The sequence below is a fragment of the Lissotriton vulgaris genome, chromosome 1_1 (assembly GCF_964263255.1).
Source record: "Lissotriton vulgaris chromosome 1_1, aLisVul1.2, whole genome shotgun sequence".
Taxonomy (NCBI): domain Eukaryota; kingdom Metazoa; phylum Chordata; class Amphibia; order Caudata; family Salamandridae; genus Lissotriton; species Lissotriton vulgaris.
In genome coordinates, this window is record NC_141685.1 from 235,678,025 (window position 1) to 235,700,896 (window position 22,872).

Below are 22,872 nucleotides of genomic sequence, written 5' to 3' on the forward strand. Positions count from 1 at the left end.
ACGACCCTGAGATTAAGAGTCTCATGCTCTACCGACTGAGCTAGCCGGGCTCCCTCCTTAAGACAGTATGCAGACCAATCCCTTTTTGTGAAAAAAATCAAATCCTGGATATTCCTCTACTCTTGTTTTGCAAGGAAAGCCAGATTTATACATCCTTCAGAGGACAGAGTGTCAAAAAAAATAAGAGAAAATGAAAATGGAAGTTGTGAGAACTTCATTTTGAGATTGCATAAGAATTCAAATTCCTCTCACATGCTAAAGAATATCTGAACCCTTTTGATTAAACCACTTTAGTTGTTATAATGAGACCATATTTGAAAGCCATCTGTGATTTTTCTGTTCTTACTCTGCAATGACCATGGGCAATGACAAGTTAAAAATAAAATGTATGCAAATTTTATAATGGAGAATGCGGGCATCGATCCCGCTACCTCTCGCATGCTAAGCGAGCGCTCTACCATTTGAGCTAATTCCCCTGTGTGTTTAATCTGCATAACATGAAAAAAGTAACCTCACTGCCTTCCACACTTTATTTGAAGTCCAATTGCCCATAACAGAGTTCAGTTCACTCCTAACTTATGCCTTACCTCCACTTATGGGATGTTTTACAGTTCAGGTTGGCCTGTTTACTACTCGAATATGAGTGATATTGTGGTGTGTTCATCTAGACTCATACCCTACCTAATCTTGAAGTTAAATTTCCCACCAATGAGAAACCAAGGGAGATACCATTTTTGATAGTTATTGCATGTCTAATGCAAGAATAATCACCAGATTATGAGAGTCCAGCAAAAATTACTCATTTTCGCCCAACGTGGAGCTCGAACCCACGACCCTGAGATTAAAAGTCTCATGCTCTACCGACTGAGCTAGCCGGGCTGCCACTTCAAGATGGTATGCAGACTAATCATTTTTATGAAGGAAATCCAGTCCTGGACAATTTTTGGGAGTTATTGCAGGTCTAATGCAAGATTAATCTCCATATTATGAGAGTCAATGCAATATTCAGGCAAAAATTACTCTTTTTTGCCCAACGTGGGGCTCGAACCCACGACCCTGAGATTAAGAGTCTCATGCTCTACCGACTGAGCTAGCCGGGCTCCCTCCTTAAGACAGTATGCAGACCAATCCCTTTTTGTGAAAAAAATCAAATCCTGGATATTCCTCTACTCTTGTTTTGAAAGGAAAGCCAGATTTATACATCCTTCAGAGGACAGAGTGTCAAAAAAAATAAGAGAAAATGAAAACGGAAGTTGTGAGAACTTCATTTTGAGATTGCATAAGAATTCAAATTCCTCTCACATGCTAAAGAATACCTGAACTCTTTTTATTAAACCACTTTAGTTGTTATAATGAGACCATATTTTAAAGCCATCTGTGATTTTTCTGTTCTTACTCTGCAATGACCATGGGCAATGACAAGTTAAAAATAAAATGTATGCAAATTTTATAATGGAGAATGCGGGCATCGATCCCGCTACCTCTCGCATGCTAAGCGAGCGCTCTACCATTTGAGCTAATTCCCCTGTGTGTTTAATCTGCATAACATGAAAAAAGTAACCTCACTGCCTTCCACACTTTATTTGCAGTCCAATTGCCCATAACAGTGTTCAGTTCACTCCTAACTTATGCCTTACCTCCACTTATGGGATGTTTTACAGTTCAGGTTGGCCTGTTTACTACTCGAATATGAGTGATATTGTGGTGTGTTCATCTAGACTCATACCCTACCTAATCTTGAAGTTAAATTTCCCACCAATGAGAAACCAAGGGAGATACCATTTTTGATAGTTATTGCATGTCTAATGCAAGAATAATCACCAGATTATGAGAGTCCAGCAAAAATTACTCATTTTCGCCCGAAGTGGGGCTCGAACCCACGACCCTGAGATTAAGAGTCTCATGCTCTACCGACTGAGCTAGCCAGGCTCCCACTTCAAGATGGTATGCAGACTAATCATTTTTTATGAAGGAAATCCATTCCTGGACAATTTTTGGGAGTTATTGCAGGTCTAATGCAAGATTAATCTCCATATTATGAGAGTCAATGCAATATTCAGGCAAAAATTACTCGTTTTCGCCCAACGTGGGGCTCGAACCCACGACCCTGAGATTAAGAGTCTCATGCTCTACCGACTGAGCTAGCCAGGCTCCCTCCTTAGGACAGTATGCAGACCAATCCCTTTTTGTGAAAAAAATCAAATCCTGGATATTCCTCTACTCTTGTTTTGCAAGGAAAGCCAGATTTATACATCCTTCAGAGGACAGAGTGTCAAAAAAAAATAAGAGAAAATGAAAATGGAAGTTGTGAGAACTTCATTTTGAGATTGCATAAGAATTCAAATTCCTCTCACATGCTAAAGAATATCTGAACCCTTTTGATTAAACCACTTTAGTTGTTATAATGAGACCATATTTGAAAGCCATCTGTGATTTTTCTGTTCTTACTCTGCAATGACCATGGGCAATGACAAGTTAAAAATAAAATGTATGCAAATTTTATAATGGAGAATGCGGGCATCGATCCCGCTACCTCTCGCATGCTAAGCGAGCGCTCTACCATTTGAGCTAATTCCCCTGTGTGTTTAATCTGCATAACATGAAAAAAGTAACCTCACTGCCTTCCACACTTTATTTGAAGTCCAATTGCCCATAACAGTGTTCAGTTCACTCCTAACTTATGCCTTACCTCCACTTATGGGATGTTTTACAGTTCAGGTTGGCCTGTTTACTACTCGAATATGAGTGATATTGTGGTGTGTTCATCTAGACTCATAACCTACCTAATCTTGAAGTTAAATTTCCCACCAATGAGAAACCAAGGGAGATACCATTTTTGATAGTTATTGCATGTCTAATGCAAGAATAATCACCAGATTATGAGAGTCCAGCAAAAATTACTCATTTTCGCCCAACGTGGAGCTCGAACCCACGACCCTGAGATTAAAAGTCTCATGCTCTACCGACTGAGTTAGCCGGGCTGCCACTTCAAGATGGTATGCAGACTAATCATTTTTTATGAAGGAAATCCAGTCCTGGACAATTTTTGGGAGTTATTGCATGTCTAATGCAAGAATAATCACCAGATTATGAGAGTCCAGCAAAAATTACTCATTTTCGCCCAACGTGGGGCTCGAACCCACGACCCTGAGATTAAGAGTCTCATGCTCTACCGACTGAGCTAGCCCGGCTCCCTCCTTAAGACAGTATGCAGACCAATCCCTTTTTGTGAAAAAAATCAAATCCTGGATATTCCTCTACTCTTGTTTTGCAAGGAAAGCCAGATTTATACATCCTTCAGAGGACAGAGTGTCAAAAAAAATAAGAGAAAATGAAAACGGAAGTTGTGAGAACTTCATTTTGAGATTGCATAAGAATTCAAATTCCTCTCACATGCTAAAGAATACCTGAACCCTTTTTATTAAACCACTTTAGTTGTTATAATGAGACCATATTTGAAAGCCATCTGTGATTTTTCTGTTCTTACTCTGCAATGACCATGGGCAATGACAAGGTATAAATAAAATGTATGCAAATTTTATAATGGAGAATGCGGGCATCGATCCCGCTACATCTCGCATGCTAAGCGAGCGCTCTACCATTTGAGCTAATTCCCCTGTGTGTTTAATTTGCATAACATGAAAAAAGTAACCTCACTGCCTTCCACACTTTATTTGCAGTCCAATTGCCCATAACAGTGTTCAGTTCACTCCTAACTTATGCCTTACCTCCACTTATGGGATGTTTTACAGTTCAGGTTGGCCTGTTTACTACTCGAATATGAGTGATATTGTGGTGTGTTCATCTAGACTCATACCCTACCTAATCTTGAAGTTAAATTTCCCACCAATGAGAAACCAAGGGAGATACCATTTTTGATAGTTATTGCATGTCTAATGCAAGAATAATCACCAGATTATGAGAGTCCAGCAAAAATTACTCATTTTCGCCCAACGTGGAGCTCGAACCCACGACCCTGAGATTAAAAGTCTCATGCTCTACCGACTGAGCTAGCCGGGCTGCCACTTCAAGATGGTATGCAGACTAATCATTTTTATGAAGGAAATCCAGTCCTGGACAATTTTTGGGAGTTATTGCAGGTCTAATGCAAGATTAATCTCCATATTATGAGAGTCAATGCAATATTCAGGCAAAAATTACTCGTTTTCGCCCAACGTGGGGCTCGAACTCACGACCCTGAGATTAAGAGTCTCATGCTCTACCGACTGAGCTAGCCAGGCTCCCTCCTTAAGACAGTATGCAGACCAATCCCTTTTTGTGAAAAAAATCAAATCCTGGATATTCCTCTACTCTTGTTTTGCAAGGAAAGCCAGATTTATACATCCTTCAGAGGACAGAGTGTCAAAAAAAATAAGAGAAAATGAAAATGGAAGTTGTGAGAACTTCATTTTGAGATTGCATAAGAATTCAAATTCCTCTCACATGCTAAAGAATATCTGAACCCTTTTGATTAAACCACTTTAGTTGTTATAATGAGACCATATTTGAAAGCCATCTGTGATTTTTCTGTTCTTACTCTGCAATGACCATGGGCAATGACAAGTTAAAAATAAAATGTATGCAAATTTTATAATGGAGAATGCGGGCATCGATCCCGCTACCTCTCGCATGCTAAGCGAGCGCTCTACCATTTGAGCTAATTCCCCTGTGTGTTTAATCTGCATAACATGAAAAAAGTAACCTCACTGCCTTCCACACTTTATTTGAAGTCCAATTGCCCATAACAGTGTTCAGTTCACTCCTAACTTATGCCTTACCTCCACTTATGGGATGTTTTACAGTTCAGGTTGGCCTGTTTACTACTCGAATATGAGTGATATTGTGGTGTGTTCATCTAGACTCATAACCTACCTAATCTTGAAGTTAAATTTCCCACCAATGAGAAACCAAGGGAGATACCATTTTTGATAGTTATTGCATGTCTAATGCAAGAATAATCACCAGATTATGAGAGTCCAGCAAAAATTACTCATTTTCGCCCAACGTGGAGCTCGAACCCACGACCCTGAGATTAAAAGTCTCATGCTCTACCGACTGAGTTAGCCGGGCTGCCACTTCAAGATGGTATGCAGACTAATCATTTTTTATGAAGGAAATCCAGTCCTGGACAATTTTTGGGAGTTATTGCATGTCTAATGCAAGAATAATCACCAGATTATGAGAGTCCAGCAAAAATTACTCATTTTCGCCCAACGTGGGGCTCGAACCCACGACCCTGAGATTAAGAGTCTCATGCTCTACCGACTGAGCTAGCCAGGCTCCCTCCTTAAGACAGTATGCAGACCAATCCCTTTTTGTGAAAAAAATCAAATCCTGGATATTCCTCTACTCTTGTTTTGCAAGGAAAGCCAGATTTATACATCCTTCAGAGGACAGAGTGTCAAAAAAAATAAGAGAAAATGAAAACGGAAGTTGTGAGAACTTCATTTTGAGATTGCATAAGAATTCAAATTCCTCTCACATGCTAAAGAATACCTGAACCCTTTTTATTAAACCACTTTAGTTGTTATAATGAGACCATATTTGAAAGCCATCTGTGATTTTTCTGTTCTTACTCTGCAATGACCATGGGCAATGACAAGTTAAAAATAAAATGTATGCAAATTTTATAATGGAGAATGCGGGCATCGATCCCGCTACATCTCGCATGCTAAGCGAGCGCTCTACCATTTGAGCTAATTCCCCTGTGTGTTTAATTTGCATAACATGAAAAAAGTAACCTCACTGCCTTCCACACTTTATTTGCAGTCCAATTGCCCATAACAGTGTTCAGTTCACTCCTAACTTATGCCTTACCTCCACTTATGGGATGTTTTACAGTTCAGGTTGGCCTGTTTACTACTCGAATATGAGTGATATTGTGGTGTGTTCATCTAGACTCATACCCTACCTAATCTTGAAGTTAAATTTCCCACCAATGAGAAACCAAGGGAGATACCATTTTTGATAGTTATTGCATGTCTAATGCAAGAATAATCACCAGATTATGAGAGTCCAGCAAAAATTACTCATTTTCGCCCAACGTGGAGCTCGAACCCACGACCCTGAGATTAAAAGTCTCATGCTCTACCGACTGAGCTAGCCGGGCTGCCACTTCAAGATGGTATGCAGACTAATCATTTTTATGAAGGAAATCCAGTCCTGGACAATTTTTGGGAGTTATTGCAGGTCTAATGCAAGATTAATCTCCATATTATGAGAGTCAATGCAATATTCAGGCAAAAATTACTCGTTTACGCCCAACGTGAGGCTCGAACCCACGACCCTGAGATTAAGAGTCTCATGCTCTACCGACTGAGCTAGCCGGGCTCCCTCCTTAAGACAGTATGCAGACCAATCCCTTTTTGTGAAAAAAATCAAATCCTGGATATTCCTCTACTCTTGTTTTGCAAGGAAAGCCAGATTTATACATCCTTCAGAGGACAGAGTGTCAAAAAAAATAAGAGAAAATGAAAACGGAAGTTGTGAGAACTTCATTTTGAGATTGCATAAGAATTCAAATTCCTCTCACATGCTAAAGAATACCTGAACCCTTTTTATTAAACCACTTTAGTTGTTATAATGAGACCATATTTTAAAGCCATCTGTGATTTTTCTGTTCTTACTCTGCAATGACCATGGGCAATGACAAGTTAAAAATAAAATGTATGCAAATTTTATAATGGAGAATGCGGGCATCGATCCCGCTACCTCTCGCTTGCTAAGCGAGCGCTCTACCATTTGAGCTAATTCCCCTGTGTGTTTAATCTGCATAACATGAAAAAAGTAACCTCACTGCCTTCCACACTTTATTTGCAGTCCAATTGCCCATAACAGTGTTCAGTTCACTCCTAACTTATGCCTTACCTCCACTTATGGGATGTTTTACAGTTCAGGTTGGCCTGTTTACTACTCGAATATGAGTGATATTGTGGTGTGTTCATCTAGACTCATACCCTACCTAATCTTGAAGTTAAATTTCCCACCAATGAGAAACCAAGGGAGATACCATTTTTGATAGTTATTGCATGTCTAATGCAAGAATAATCACCAGATTATGAGAGTCCAGCAAAAATTACTCATTTTCGCCCGAAGTGGGGATCGAACCCACGACCCTGAGATTAAGAGTCTCATGCTCTACCGACTGAGCTAGCCAGGCTCCCACTTCAAGATGGTATGCAGACTAATCATTTTTTATGAAGGAAATCCATTCCTGGACAATTTTTGGGAGTTATTGCAGGTCTAATGCAAGATTAATCTCCATATTATGAGAGTCAATGCAATATTCAGGCAAAAATTACTCGTTTTCGCCCAACGTGGGGCTCGAACCCACGACCCTGAGATTAAGAGTCTCATGCTCTACCGACTGAGCTAGCCGGGCTCCCTCCTTAAGACAGTATGCAGACCAATCCCTTTTTGTGAAAAAAATCAAATCCTGGATATTCCTCTACTCTTGTTTTGCAAGGAAAGCCAGATTTATACATCCTTCAGAGGACAGAGTGTCAAAAAAAGTAAGAGAAAATGAAAATGGAAGTTGTGAGAACTTCATTTTGAGATTTATTTATTTATTTATTTATTTATTTTTGATATTTGTAAAGCGCATCGTTTACCCGTAGGCATCTTGGAGATTGCATAAGAATTCAAATTCCGTCTTGGAGATTGCATAAGAATTCAAATTCCTCTCACATGCTAAAGAATATCTGAACCCTTTTGATTAAACCACTTTATTTGTTATAATGAGACCATATTTGAAAGCCATCTGTGATTTTTCTGTTCTTACTCTGCAATGACCATGGGCAATGACAAGTTAAAAATAAAATGTATGCAAATTTTATAATGGAGAATGCGGGCATCGATCCCGCTACCTCTCGCATGCTAAGCGAGCGCTCTACCATTTGAGCTAATTCCCCTGTGTGTTTAATCTGCATAACATGAAAAGAGTAACCTCACTGCCTTCCACACTTTATTTGAAGTCCAATTGCCCATAACAGAGTTCAGTTCACTCCTAACTTATGCCTTACCTCCACTTATGGGATGTTTTACAGTTCAGGTTGGCCTGTTTACTACTCGAATATGAGTGATATTGTGGTGTGTTCATCTAGACTCATACCCTACCTAATCTTGAAGTTAAATATCCCACCAATGAGAAACCAAGGGAGATACCATTTTTGATAGTTATTGCATGTCTAATGCAAGAATAATCACCAGATTATGAGAGTCCAGCAAAAATTACTCATTTTCGCCCAACGTGGAGCTCGAACCCACGACCCTGAGATTAAAAGTCTCATGCTCTACCGACTGAGCTAGCCGGGCTGCCACTTCAAGATGGTATGCAGACTAATCATTTTTATGAAGGAAATCCAGTCCTGGACAATTTTTGGGAGTTATTGCAGGTCTAATGCAAGATTAATCTCCATATTATGAGAGTCAATGCAATATTCAGGCAAAAATTACTCGTTTTCGCCCAACGTGGGGCTCGAACCCACAACCCTGAGATTAAGAGTCTCATGCTCTACCGACTGAGCTAGCCGGGCTCCCTCCTTAAGACAGTATGCAGACCAATCCCTTTTTGTGAAAAAAATCAAATCCTGGATATTCCTCTACTCTTGTTTTGCAAGGAAAGCCAGATTTATACATCCTTCAGAGGACAGAGTGTCAAAAAAAATAAGAGAAAATGAAAACGGAAGTTGTGAGAACTTCATTTTGAGATTGCATAAGAATTCAAATTCCTCTCACATGCTAAAGAATACCTGAACCCTTTTTATTAAACCACTTTAGTTGTTATAATGAGACCATATTTTAAAGCCATCTGTGATTTTTCTGTTCTTACTCTGCAATGACCATGGGCAATGACAAGTTAAAAATAAAATGTATGCAAATTTTATAATGGAGAATGCGGGCATCGATCCCGCTACCTCTCGCATGCTAAGCGAGCGCTCTACCATTTGAGCTAATTCCCCTGTGTGTTTAATCTGCATAACATGAAAAAAGTAACCTCACTGCCTTCCACACTTTATTTGCAGTCCAATTGCCCATAACAGTGTTCAGTTCACTCCTAACTTATGCCTTACCTCCACTTATGGGATGTTTTACAGTTCAGGTTGGCCTGTTTACTACTCGAATATGAGTGATATTGTGGTGTGTTCATCTAGACTCATACCCTACCTAATCTTGAAGTTAAATTTCCCACCAATGAGAAACCAAGGGAGATACCATTTTTGATAGTTATTGCATGTCTAATGCAAGAATAATCACCAGATTATGAGAGTCCAGCAAAAATTACTCATTTTCGCCCGAAGTGGGGCTCGAACCCACGACCCTGAGATTAAGAGTCTCATGCTCTACCGACTGAGCTAGCCAGGCTCCCACTTCAAGATGGTATGCAGACTAATCATTTTTTATGAAGGAAATCCATTCCTGGACAATTTTTGGGAGTTATTGCAGGTCTAATGCAAGATTAATCTCCATATTATGAGAGTCAATGCAATATTCAGGCAAAAATTACTCGTTTTCGCCCAACGTGGGGCTCGAACTCACGGCCCTGAGATTAAGAGTCTCATGCTCTACCGACTGAGCTAGCCAGGCTCCCTCCTTAAGACAGTATGCAGACCAATCCCTTTTTGTGAAAAAAATCAAATCCTGGATATTCCTCTACTCTTGTTTTGCAAGGAAAGCCAGATTTATACATCCTTCAGAGGACAGAGTGTCAAAAAAAATAAGAGAAAATGAAAATGGAAGTTGTGAGAACTTCATTTTGAGATTGCATAAGAATTCAAATTCCTCTCACATGCTAAAGAATATCTGAACCCTTTTGATTAAACCACTTTAGTTGTTATAATGAGACCATATTTGAAAGCCATCTGTGATTTTTCTGTTCTTACTCTGCAATGACCATGGGCAATGACAAGTTAAAAATAAAATGTATGCAAATTTTATAATGGAGAATGCGGGCATCGATCCCGCTACCTCTCGCATGCTAAGCGAGCGCTCTACCATTTGAGCTAATTCCCCTGTGTGTTTAATCTGCATAACATGAAAAAAGTAACCTCACTGCCTTCCACACTTTATTTGAAGTCCAATTGCCCATAACAGTGTTCAGTTCACTCCTAACTTATGCCTTACCTCCACTTATGGGATGTTTTACAGTTCAGGTTGGCCTGTTTACTACTCGAATATGAGTGATATTGTGGTGTGTTCATCTAGACTCATAACCTACCTAATCTTGAAGTTAAATTTCCCACCAATGAGAAACCAAGGGAGATACCATTTTTGATAGTTATTGCATGTCTAATGCAAGAATAATCACCAGATTATGAGAGTCCAGCAAAAATTACTCATTTTCGCCCAACGTGGAGCTCGAACCCACGACCCTGAGATTAAAAGTCTCATGCTCTACCGACTGAGTTAGCCGGGCTGCCACTTCAAGATGGTATGCAGACTAATCATTTTTTATGAAGGAAATCCAGTCCTGGACAATTTTTGGGAGTTATTGCATGTCTAATGCAAGAATAATCACCAGATTATGAGAGTCCAGCAAAAATTACTCATTTTCGCCCAACGTGGGGCTCGAACCCACGACCCTGAGATTAAGAGTCTCATGCTCTACCGACTGAGCTAGCCCGGCTCCCTCCTTAAGACAGTATGCAGACCAATCCCTTTTTGTGAAAAAAATCAAATCCTGGATATTCCTCTACTCTTGTTTTGCAAGGAAAGCCAGATTTATACATCCTTCAGAGGACAGAGTGTCAAAAAAAATAAGAGAAAATGAAAACGGAAGTTGTGAGAACTTCATTTTGAGATTGCATAAGAATTCAAATTCCTCTCACATGCTAAAGAATACCTGAACCCTTTTTATTAAACCACTTTAGTTGTTATAATGAGACCATATTTGAAAGCCATCTGTGATTTTTCTGTTCTTACTCTGCAATGACCATGGGCAATGACAAGTTAAAAATAAAATGTATGCAAATTTTATAATGGAGAATGCGGGCATCGATCCCGCTACATCTCGCATGCTAAGCGAGCGCTCTACCATTTGAGCTAATTCCCCTGTGTGTTTAATTTGCATAACATGAAAAAAGTAACCTCACTGCCTTCCACACTTTATTTGCAGTCCAATTGCCCATAACAGTGTTCAGTTCACTCCTAACTTATGCCTTACCTCCACTTATGGGATGTTTTACAGTTCAGGTTGGCCTGTTTACTACTCGAATATGAGTGATATTGTGGTGTGTTCATCTAGACTCATACCCTACCTAATCTTGAAGTTAAATTTCCCACCAATGAGAAACCAAGGGAGATACCATTTTTGATAGTTATTGCATGTCTAATGCAAGAATAATCACCAGATTATGAGAGTCCAGCAAAAATTACTCATTTTCGCCCAACGTGGAGCTCGAACCCACGACCCTGAGATTAAAAGTCTCATGCTCTACCGACTGAGCTAGCCGGGCTGCCACTTCAAGATGGTATGCAGACTAATCATTTTTATGAAGGAAATCCAGTCCTGGACAATTTTTGGGAGTTATTGCAGGTCTAATGCAAGATTAATCTCCATATTATGAGAGTCAATGCAATATTCAGGCAAAAATTACTCGTTTTCGCCCAACGTGGGGCTCGAACCCACGACCCTGAGATTAAGAGTCTCATGCTCTACCGACTGAGCTAGCCAGGCTCCCTCCTTAAGACAGTATGCAGACCAATCCCTTTTTGTGAAAAAAATCAAATCCTGGATATTCCTCTACTCTTGTTTTGCAAGGAAAGCCAGATTTATACATCCTTCAGAGGACAGAGTGTCAAAAAAAAATAAGAGAAAATGAAAATGGAAGTTGTGAGAACTTCATTTTGAGATTGCATAAGAATTCAAATTCCTCTCACATGCTAAAGAATATCTGAACCCTTTTGATTAAACCACTTTAGTTGTTATAATGAGACCATATTTGAAAGCCATCTGTGATTTTTCTGTTCTTACTCTGCAATGACCATGGGCAATGACAAGTTAAAAATAAAATGTATGCAAATTTTATAATGGAGAATGCGGGCATCGATCCCGCTACCTCTCGCATGCTAAGCGAGCGCTCTACCATTTGAGCTAATTCCCCTGTGTGTTTAATCTGCATAACATGAAAAAAGTAACCTCACTGCCTTCCACACTTTATTTGAAGTCCAATTGCCCATAACAGTGTTCAGTTCACTCCTAACTTATGCCTTACCTCCACTTATGGGATGTTTTACAGTTCAGGTTGGCCTGTTTACTACTCGAATATGAGTGATATTGTGGTGTGTTCATCTAGACTCATAACCTACCTAATCTTGAAGTTAAATTTCCCACCAATGAGAAACCAAGGGAGATACCATTTTTGATAGTTATTGCATGTCTAATGCAAGAATAATCACCAGATTATGAGAGTCCAGCAAAAATTACTCATTTTCGCCCAACGTGGAGCTCGAACCCACGACCCTGAGATTAAAAGTCTCATGCTCTACCGACTGAGTTAGCCGGGCTGCCACTTCAAGATGGTATGCAGACTAATCATTTTTTATGAAGGAAATCCAGTCCTGGACAATTTTTGGGAGTTATTGCATGTCTAATGCAAGAATAATCACCAGATTATGAGAGTCCAGCAAAAATTACTCATTTTCGCCCAACGTGGGGCTCGAACCCACGACCCTGAGATTAAGAGTCTCATGCTCTACCGACTGAGCTAGCCCGGCTCCCTCCTTAAGACAGTATGCAGACCAATCCCTTTTTGTGAAAAAAATCAAATCCTGGATATTCCTCTACTCTTGTTTTGCAAGGAAAGCCAGATTTATACATCCTTCAGAGGACAGAGTGTCAAAAAAAATAAGAGAAAATGAAAACGGAAGTTGTGAGAACTTCATTTTGAGATTGCATAAGAATTCAAATTCCTCTCACATGCTAAAGAATACCTGAACCCTTTTTATTAAACCACTTTAGTTGTTATAATGAGACCATATTTGAAAGCCATCTGTGATTTTTCTGTTCTTACTCTGCAATGACCATGGGCAATGACAAGGTATAAATAAAATGTATGCAAATTTTATAATGGAGAATGCGGGCATCGATCCCGCTACATCTCGCATGCTAAGCGAGCGCTCTACCATTTGAGCTAATTCCCCTGTGTGTTTAATTTGCATAACATGAAAAAAGTAACCTCACTGCCTTCCACACTTTATTTGCAGTCCAATTGCCCATAACAGTGTTCAGTTCACTCCTAACTTATGCCTTACCTCCACTTATGGGATGTTTTACAGTTCAGGTTGGCCTGTTTACTACTCGAATATGAGTGATATTGTGGTGTGTTCATCTAGACTCATACCCTACCTAATCTTGAAGTTAAATTTCCCACCAATGAGAAACCAAGGGAGATACCATTTTTGATAGTTATTGCATGTCTAATGCAAGAATAATCACCAGATTATGAGAGTCCAGCAAAAATTACTCATTTTCGCCCAACGTGGAGCTCGAACCCACGACCCTGAGATTAAAAGTCTCATGCTCTACCGACTGAGCTAGCCGGGCTGCCACTTCAAGATGGTATGCAGACTAATCATTTTTATGAAGGAAATCCAGTCCTGGACAATTTTTGGGAGTTATTGCAGGTCTAATGCAAGATTAATCTCCATATTATGAGAGTCAATGCAATATTCAGGCAAAAATTACTCGTTTTCGCCCAACGTGGGGCTCGAACTCACGACCCTGAGATTAAGAGTCTCATGCTCTACCGACTGAGCTAGCCAGGCTCCCTCCTTAAGACAGTATGCAGACCAATCCCTTTTTGTGAAAAAAATCAAATCCTGGATATTCCTCTACTCTTGTTTTGCAAGGAAAGCCAGATTTATACATCCTTCAGAGGACAGAGTGTCAAAAAAAATAAGAGAAAATGAAAATGGAAGTTGTGAGAACTTCATTTTGAGATTGCATAAGAATTCAAATTCCTCTCACATGCTAAAGAATATCTGAACCCTTTTGATTAAACCACTTTAGTTGTTATAATGAGACCATATTTGAAAGCCATCTGTGATTTTTCTGTTCTTACTCTGCAATGACCATGGGCAATGACAAGTTAAAAATAAAATGTATGCAAATTTTATAATGGAGAATGCGGGCATCGATCCCGCTACCTCTCGCATGCTAAGCGAGCGCTCTACCATTTGAGCTAATTCCCCTGTGTGTTTAATCTGCATAACATGAAAAAAGTAACCTCACTGCCTTCCACACTTTATTTGAAGTCCAATTGCCCATAACAGTGTTCAGTTCACTCCTAACTTATGCCTTACCTCCACTTATGGGATGTTTTACAGTTCAGGTTGGCCTGTTTACTACTCGAATATGAGTGATATTGTGGTGTGTTCATCTAGACTCATAACCTACCTAATCTTGAAGTTAAATTTCCCACCAATGAGAAACCAAGGGAGATACCATTTTTGATAGTTATTGCATGTCTAATGCAAGAATAATCACCAGATTATGAGAGTCCAGCAAAAATTACTCATTTTCGCCCAACGTGGAGCTCGAACCCACGACCCTGAGATTAAAAGTCTCATGCTCTACCGACTGAGTTAGCCGGGCTGCCACTTCAAGATGGTATGCAGACTAATCATTTTTTATGAAGGAAATCCAGTCCTGGACAATTTTTGGGAGTTATTGCATGTCTAATGCAAGAATAATCACCAGATTATGAGAGTCCAGCAAAAATTACTCATTTTCGCCCAACGTGGGGCTCGAACCCACGACCCTGAGATTAAGAGTCTCATGCTCTACCGACTGAGCTAGCCCGGCTCCCTCCTTAAGACAGTATGCAGACCAATCCCTTTTTGTGAAAAAAATCAAATCCTGGATATTCCTCTACTCTTGTTTTGCAAGGAAAGCCAGATTTATACATCCTTCAGAGGACAGAGTGTCAAAAAAAATAAGAGAAAATGAAAACGGAAGTTGTGAGAACTTCATTTTGAGATTGCATAAGAATTCAAATTCCTCTCACATGCTAAAGAATACCTGAACCCTTTTTATTAAACCACTTTAGTTGTTATAATGAGACCATATTTGAAAGCCATCTGTGATTTTTCTGTTCTTACTCTGCAATGACCATGGGCAATGACAAGTTAAAAATAAAATGTATGCAAATTTTATAATGGAGAATGCGGGCATCGATCCCGCTACATCTCGCATGCTAAGCGAGCGCTCTACCATTTGAGCTAATTCCCCTGTGTGTTTAATTTGCATAACATGAAAAAAGTAACCTCACTGCCTTCCACACTTTATTTGCAGTCCAATTGCCCATAACAGTGTTCAGTTCACTCCTAACTTATGCCTTACCTCCACTTATGGGATGTTTTACAGTTCAGGTTGGCCTGTTTACTACTCGAATATGAGTGATATTGTGGTGTGTTCATCTAGACTCATACCCTACCTAATCTTGAAGTTAAATTTCCCACCAATGAGAAACCAAGGGAGATACCATTTTTGATAGTTATTGCATGTCTAATGCAAGAATAATCACCAGATTATGAGAGTCCAGCAAAAATTACTCATTTTCGCCCAACGTGGAGCTCGAACCCACGACCCTGAGATTAAAAGTCTCATGCTCTACCGACTGAGCTAGCCGGGCTGCCACTTCAAGATGGTATGCAGACTAATCATTTTTATGAAGGAAATCCAGTCCTGGACAATTTTTGGGAGTTATTGCAGGTCTAATGCAAGATTAATCTCCATATTATGAGAGTCAATGCAATATTCAGGCAAAAATTACTCGTTTACGCCCAACGTGAGGCTCGAACCCACGACCCTGAGATTAAGAGTCTCATGCTCTACCGACTGAGCTAGCCGGGCTCCCTCCTTAAGACAGTATGCAGACCAATCCCTTTTTGTGAAAAAAATCAAATCCTGGATATTCCTCTACTCTTGTTTTGCAAGGAAAGCCAGATTTATACATCCTTCAGAGGACAGAGTGTCAAAAAAAATAAGAGAAAATGAAAACGGAAGTTGTGAGAACTTCATTTTGAGATTGCATAAGAATTCAAATTCCTCTCACATGCTAAAGAATACCTGAACCCTTTTTATTAAACCACTTTAGTTGTTATAATGAGACCATATTTTAAAGCCATCTGTGATTTTTCTGTTCTTACTCTGCAATGACCATGGGCAATGACAAGTTAAAAATAAAATGTATGCAAATTTTATAATGGAGAATGCGGGCATCGATCCCGCTACCTCTCGCTTGCTAAGCGAGCGCTCTACCATTTGAGCTAATTCCCCTGTGTGTTTAATCTGCATAACATGAAAAAAGTAACCTCACTGCCTTCCACACTTTATTTGCAGTCCAATTGCCCATAACAGTGTTCAGTTCACTCCTAACTTATGCCTTACCTCCACTTATGGGATGTTTTACAGTTCAGGTTGGCCTGTTTACTACTCGAATATGAGTGATATTGTGGTGTGTTCATCTAGACTCATACCCTACCTAATCTTGAAGTTAAATTTCCCACCAATGAGAAACCAAGGGAGATACCATTTTTGATAGTTATTGCATGTCTAATGCAAGAATAATCACCAGATTATGAGAGTCCAGCAAAAATTACTCATTTTCGCCCGAAGTGGGGATCGAACCCACGACCCTGAGATTAAGAGTCTCATGCTCTACCGACTGAGCTAGCCAGGCTCCCACTTCAAGATGGTATGCAGACTAATCATTTTTTATGAAGGAAATCCATTCCTGGACAATTTTTGGGAGTTATTGCAGGTCTAATGCAAGATTAATCTCCATATTATGAGAGTCAATGCAATATTCAGGCAAAAATTACTCGTTTTCGCCCAACGTGGGGCTCGAACCCACGACCCTGAGATTAAGAGTCTCATGCTCTACCGACTGAGCTAGCCGGGCTCCCTCCTTAAGACAGTATGCAGACCAATCCCTTTTTGTGAAAAAAATCAAATCCTGGATATTCCTCTACTCTTGTTTTGCAAGGAAAGCCAGATTTATACATCCTTCAGAGGACAGAGTGTCAAAAAAAGTAAGAGAAAATGAAAATGGAAGTTGTGAGAACTTCATTTTGAGATTTATTTATTTATTTATTTATTTATTTTTGATATTTGTAAAGCGCATCGTTTACCCGTAGGCATCTTGGAGATTGCATAAGAATTCAAATTCCGTCTTGGAGATTGCATAAGAATTCAAATTCCTCTCACATGCTAAAGAATATCTGAACCCTTTTGATTAAACCACTTTATTTGTTATAATGAGACCATATTTGAAAGCCATCTGTGATTTTTCTGTTCTTACTCTGCAATGACCATGGGCAATGACAAGTTAAAAATAAAATGTATGCAAATTTTATAATGGAGAATGCGGGCATCGATCCCGCTACCTCTCGCATGCTAAGCGAGCGCTCTACCATTTGAGCTAATTCCCCTGTGTGTTTAATCTGCATAACATGAAAAGAGTAACCTCACTGCCTTCCACACTTTATTTGAAGTCCAATTGCCCATAACAGAGTTCAGTTCACTCCTAACTTATGCCTTACCTCCACTTATGGGATGTTTTACAGTTCAGGTTGGCCTGTTTACTACTCGAATATGAGTGATATTGTGGTGTGTTCATCTAGACTCATACCCTACCTAATCTTGAAGTTAAATATCCCACCAATGAGAAACCAAGGGAGATACCATTTTTGATAGTTATTGCATGTCTAATGCAAGAATAATCACCAGATTATGAGAGTCCAGCAAAAATTACTCATTTTCGCCCAACGTGGAGCTCGAACCCACGACCCTGAGATTAAAAGTCTCATGCTCTACCGACTGAGCTAGCCGGGCTGCCACTTCAAGATGGTATGCAGACTAATCATTTTTATGAAGGAAATCCAGTCCTGGACAATTTTTGGGAGTTATTGCAGGTCTAATGCAAGATTAATCTCCATATTATGAGAGTCAATGCAATATTCAGGCAAAAATTACTCGTTTTCGCCCAACGTGGGGCTCGAACCCACAACCCTGAGATTAAGAGTCTCATGCTCTACCGACTGAGCTAGCCGGGCTCCCTCCTTAAGACAGTATGCAGACCAATCCCTTTTTGTGAAAAAAATCAAATCCTGGATATTCCTCTACTCTTGTTTTGCAAGGAAAGCCAGATTTATACATCCTTCAGAGGACAGAGTGTCAAAAAAAATAAGAGAAAATGAAAACGGAAGTTGTGAGAACTTCATTTTGAGATTGCATAAGAATTCAAATTCCTCTCACATGCTAAAGAATACCTGAACCCTTTTTATTAAACCACTTTAGTTGTTATAATGAGACCATATTTTAAAGCCATCTGTGATTTTTCTGTTCTTACTCTGCAATGACCATGGGCAATGACAAGTTAAAAATAAAATGTATGCAAATTTTATAATGGAGAATGCGGGCATCGATCCCGCTACCTCTCGCATGCTAAGCGAGCGCTCTACCATTTGAGCTAATTCCCCTGTGTGTTTAATCTGCATAACATGAAAAAAGTAACCTCACTGCCTTCCACACTTTATTTGCAGTCCAATTGCCCATAACAGTGTTCAGTTCACTCCTAACTTATGCCTTACCTCCACTTATGGGATGTTTTACAGTTCAGGTTGGCCTGTTTACTACTCGAATATGAGTGATATTGTGGTGTGTTCATCTAGACTCATACCCTACCTAATCTTGAAGTTAAATTTCCCACCAATGAGAAACCAAGGGAGATACCATTTTTGATAGTTATTGCATGTCTAATGCAAGAATAATCACCAGATTATGAGAGTCCAGCAAAAATTACTCATTTTCGCCCGAAGTGGGGCTCGAACCCACGACCCTGAGATTAAGAGTCTCATGCTCTACCGACTGAGCTAGCCAGGCTCCCACTTCAAGATGGTATGCAGACTAATCATTTTTTATGAAGGAAATCCATTCCTGGACAATTTTTGGGAGTTATTGCAGGTCTAATGCAAGATTAATCTCCATATTATGAGAGTCAATGCAATATTCAGGCAAAAATTACTCGTTTTCGCCCAACGTGGGGCTCGAACTCACGGCCCTGAGATTAAGAGTCTCATGCTCTACCGACTGAGCTAGCCAGGCTCCCTCCTTAAGACAGTATGCAGACCAATCCCTTTTTGTGAAAAAAATCAAATCCTGGATATTCCTCTACTCTTGTTTTGCAAGGAAAGCCAGATTTATACATCCTTCAGAGGACAGAGTGTCAAAAAAAATAAGAGAAAATGAAAATGGAAGTTGTGAGAACTTCATTTTGAGATTGCATAAGAATTCAAATTCCTCTCACATGCTAAAGAATATCTGAACCCTTTTGATTAAACCACTTTAGTTGTTATAATGAGACCATATTTGAAAGCCATCTGTGATTTTTCTGTTCTTACTCTGCAATGACCATGGGCAATGACAAGTTAAAAATAAAATGTATGCAAATTTTATAATGGAGAATGCGGGCATCGATCCCGCTACCTCTCGCATGCTAAGCGAGCGCTCTACCATTTGAGCTAATTCCCCTGTGTGTTTAATCTGCATAACATGAAAAAAGTAACCTCACTGCCTTCCACACTTTATTTGAAGTCCAATTGCCCATAACAGTGTTCAGTTCACTCCTAACTTATGCCTTACCTCCACTTATGGGATGTTTTACAGTTCAGGTTGGCCTGTTTACTACTCGAATATGAGTGATATTGTGGTGTGTTCATCTAGACTCATAACCTACCTAATCTTGAAGTTAAATTTCCCACCAATGAGAAACCAAGGGAGATACCATTTTTGATAGTTATTGCATGTCTAATGCAAGAATAATCACCAGATTATGAGAGTCCAGCAAAAATTACTCATTTTCGCCCAACGTGGAGCTCGAACCCACGACCCTGAGATTAAAAGTCTCATGCTCTACCGACTGAGTTAGCCGGGCTGCCACTTCAAGATGGTATGCAGACTAATCATTTTTTATGAAGGAAATCCAGTCCTGGACAATTTTTGGGAGTTATTGCATGTCTAATGCAAGAATAATCACCAGATTATGAGAGTCCAGCAAAAATTACTCATTTTCGCCCAACGTGGGGCTCGAACCCACGACCCTGAGATTAAGAGTCTCATGCTCTACCGACTGAGCTAGCCCGGCTCCCTCCTTAAGACAGTATGCAGACCAATCCCTTTTTGTGAAAAAAATCAAATCCTGGATATTCCTCTACTCTTGTTTTGCAAGGAAAGCCAGATTTATACATCCTTCAGAGGACAGAGTGTCAAAAAAAATAAGAGAAAATGAAAACGGAAGTTGTGAGAACTTCATTTTGAGATTGCATAAGAATTCAAATTCCTCTCACATGCTAAAGAATACCTGAACCCTTTTTATTAAACCACTTTAGTTGTTATAATGAGACCATATTTGAAAGCCATCTGTGATTTTTCTGTTCTTACTCTGCAATGACCATGGGCAATGACAAGTTAAAAATAAAATGTATGCAAATTTTATAATGGAGAATGCGGGCATCGATCCCGCTACATCTCGCATGCTAAGCGAGCGCTCTACCATTTGAGCTAATTCCCCTGTGTGTTTAATTTGCATAACATGAAAAAAGTAACCTCACTGCCTTCCACACTTTATTTGCAGTCCAATTGCCCATAACAGTGTTCAGTTCACTCCTAACTTATGCCTTACCTCCACTTATGGGATGTTTTACAGTTCAGGTTGGCCTGTTTACTACTCGAATATGAGTGATATTGTGGTGTGTTCATCTAGACTCATACCCTACCTAATCTTGAAGTTAAATTTCCCACCAATGAGAAACCAAGGGAGATACCATTTTTGATAGTTATTGCATGTCTAATGCAAGAATAATCACCAGATTATGAGAGTCCAGCAAAAATTACTCATTTTCGCCCAACGTGGAGCTCGAACCCACGACCCTGAGATTAAAAGTCTCATGCTCTACCGACTGAGCTAGCCGGGCTGCCACTTCAAGATGGTATGCAGACTAATCATTTTTATGAAGGAAATCCAGTCCTGGACAATTTTTGGGAGTTATTGCAGGTCTAATGCAAGATTAATCTCCATATTATGAGAGTCAATGCAATATTCAGGCAAAAATTACTCGTTTACGCCCAACGTGAGGCTCGAACCCACGACCCTGAGATTAAGAGTCTCATGCTCTACCGACTGAGCTAGCCGGGCTCCCTCCTTAAGACAGTATGCAGACCAATCCCTTTTTGTGAAAAAAATCAAATCCTGGATATTCCTCTACTCTTGTTTTGCAAGGAAAGCCAGATTTATACATCCTTCAGAGGACAGAGTGTCAAAAAAAATAAGAGAAAATGAAAACGGAAGTTGTGAGAACTTCATTTTGAGATTGCATAAGAATTCAAATTCCTCTCACATGCTAAAGAATACCTGAACCCTTTTTATTAAACCACTTTAGTTGTTATAATGAGACCATATTTTAAAGCCACCTGTGATTTTTCTGTTCTTACTCTGCAATGACCATGGGCAATGACAAGTTAAAAATAAAATGTATGCAAATTTTATAATGGAGAATGCGGGCATCGATCCCGCTACCTCTCGCTTGCTAAGCGAGCGCTCTACCATTTGAGCTAATTCCCCTGTGTGTTTAATCTGCATAACATGAAAAAAGTAACCTCACTGCCTTCCACACTTTATTTGCAGTCCAATTGCCCATAACAGTGTTCAGTTCACTCCTAACTTATGCCTTACCTCCACTTATGGGATGTTTTACAGTTCAGGTTGGCCTGTTTACTACTCGAATATGAGTGATATTGTGGTGTGTTCATCTAGACTCATACCCTACCTAATCTTGAAGTTAAATTTCCCACCAATGAGAAACCAAGGGAGATACCATTTTTGATAGTTATTGCATGTCTAATGCAAGAATAATCACCAGATTATGAGAGTCCAGCAAAAGTTACTCATTTTCGCCCGAAGTGGGGATCGAACCCACGACCCTGAGATTAAGAGTCTCATGCTCTACCGACTGAGCTAGCCAGGCTCCCACTTCAAGATGGTATGCAGACTAATCATTTTTTATGAAGGAAATCCATTCCTGGACAATTTTTGGGAGTTATTGCAGGTCTAATGCAAGATTAATCTCCATATTATGAGAGTCAATGCAATATTCAGGCAAAAATTACTCGTTTTCGCCCAACGTGGGGCTCGAACCCACGACCCTGAGATTAAGAGTCTCATGCTCTACCGACTGAGCTAGCCGGGCTCCCTCCTTAAGACAGTATGCAGACCAATCCCTTTTTGTGAAAAAAATCAAATCCTGGATATTCCTCTACTCTTGTTTTGCAAGGAAAGCCAGATTTATACATCCTTCAGAGGACAGAGTGTCAAAAAAAGTAAGAGAAAATGAAAATGGAAGTTGTGAGAACTTCATTTTGAGATTTATTTATTTATTTATTTATTTTTGATATTTGTAAAGCGCATCGTTTACCCGTAGGCATCTTGGAGATTGCATAAGAATTCAAATTCCGTCTTGGAGATTGCATAAGAATTCAAATTCCTCTCACATGCTAAAGAATATCTGAACCCTTTTGATTAAACCACTTTAGTTGTTATAATGAGACCATATTTGAAAGCCATCTGTGATTTTTCTGTTCTTACTCTGCAATGACCATGGGCAATGACAAGTTAAAAATAAAATGTATGCAAATTTTATAATGGAGAATGCGGGCATCGATCCCGCTACCTCTCGCATGCTAAGCGAGCGCTCTACCATTTGAGCTAATTCCCCTGTGTGTTTAATCTGCATAACATGAAAAAAGTAACCTCACTGCCTTCCACACTTTATTTGAAGTCCAATTGCCCATAACAGAGTTCAGTTCACTCCTAA

The 22,872-nt window shown here is 39.6% G+C and overlaps 9 non-coding genes across 9 annotated transcripts; all 9 read right to left on the reverse strand.

Moving 5' to 3' along the window:
* Positions 1-403: 403 nt before the first annotated feature.
* Positions 404-476, reverse strand: TRNAA-AGC (transfer RNA alanine (anticodon AGC)). The gene has a single exon. It is a non-coding gene; the product is annotated as a tRNA-Ala (tRNA).
* A 551-nt stretch (positions 477-1,027) lies between these two features.
* TRNAK-CUU (transfer RNA lysine (anticodon CUU)) lies at positions 1,028-1,100 on the reverse strand. Its single transcript has one exon. It is a non-coding gene; the product is annotated as a tRNA-Lys (tRNA).
* A 353-nt stretch (positions 1,101-1,453) lies between these two features.
* TRNAA-AGC (transfer RNA alanine (anticodon AGC)) lies at positions 1,454-1,526 on the reverse strand. The gene has a single exon. It is a non-coding gene; the product is annotated as a tRNA-Ala (tRNA).
* A 979-nt stretch (positions 1,527-2,505) lies between these two features.
* TRNAA-AGC (transfer RNA alanine (anticodon AGC)) lies at positions 2,506-2,578 on the reverse strand. The gene has a single exon. It is a non-coding gene; the product is annotated as a tRNA-Ala (tRNA).
* A 2,016-nt stretch (positions 2,579-4,594) lies between these two features.
* On the reverse strand, positions 4,595-4,667 carry TRNAA-AGC (transfer RNA alanine (anticodon AGC)). Its single transcript has one exon. It is a non-coding gene; the product is annotated as a tRNA-Ala (tRNA).
* Positions 4,668-6,683: 2,016 nt separating this feature from the next.
* Positions 6,684-6,756, reverse strand: TRNAA-AGC (transfer RNA alanine (anticodon AGC)). The gene has a single exon. It is a non-coding gene; the product is annotated as a tRNA-Ala (tRNA).
* A 1,081-nt stretch (positions 6,757-7,837) lies between these two features.
* TRNAA-AGC (transfer RNA alanine (anticodon AGC)) lies at positions 7,838-7,910 on the reverse strand. Its single transcript has one exon. It is a non-coding gene; the product is annotated as a tRNA-Ala (tRNA).
* Positions 7,911-16,206: 8,296 nt separating this feature from the next.
* Positions 16,207-16,279, reverse strand: TRNAA-AGC (transfer RNA alanine (anticodon AGC)). Its single transcript has one exon. It is a non-coding gene; the product is annotated as a tRNA-Ala (tRNA).
* A 5,271-nt stretch (positions 16,280-21,550) lies between these two features.
* On the reverse strand, positions 21,551-21,623 carry TRNAA-AGC (transfer RNA alanine (anticodon AGC)). The gene has a single exon. It is a non-coding gene; the product is annotated as a tRNA-Ala (tRNA).
* Positions 21,624-22,872: the final 1,249 nt, after the last annotated feature.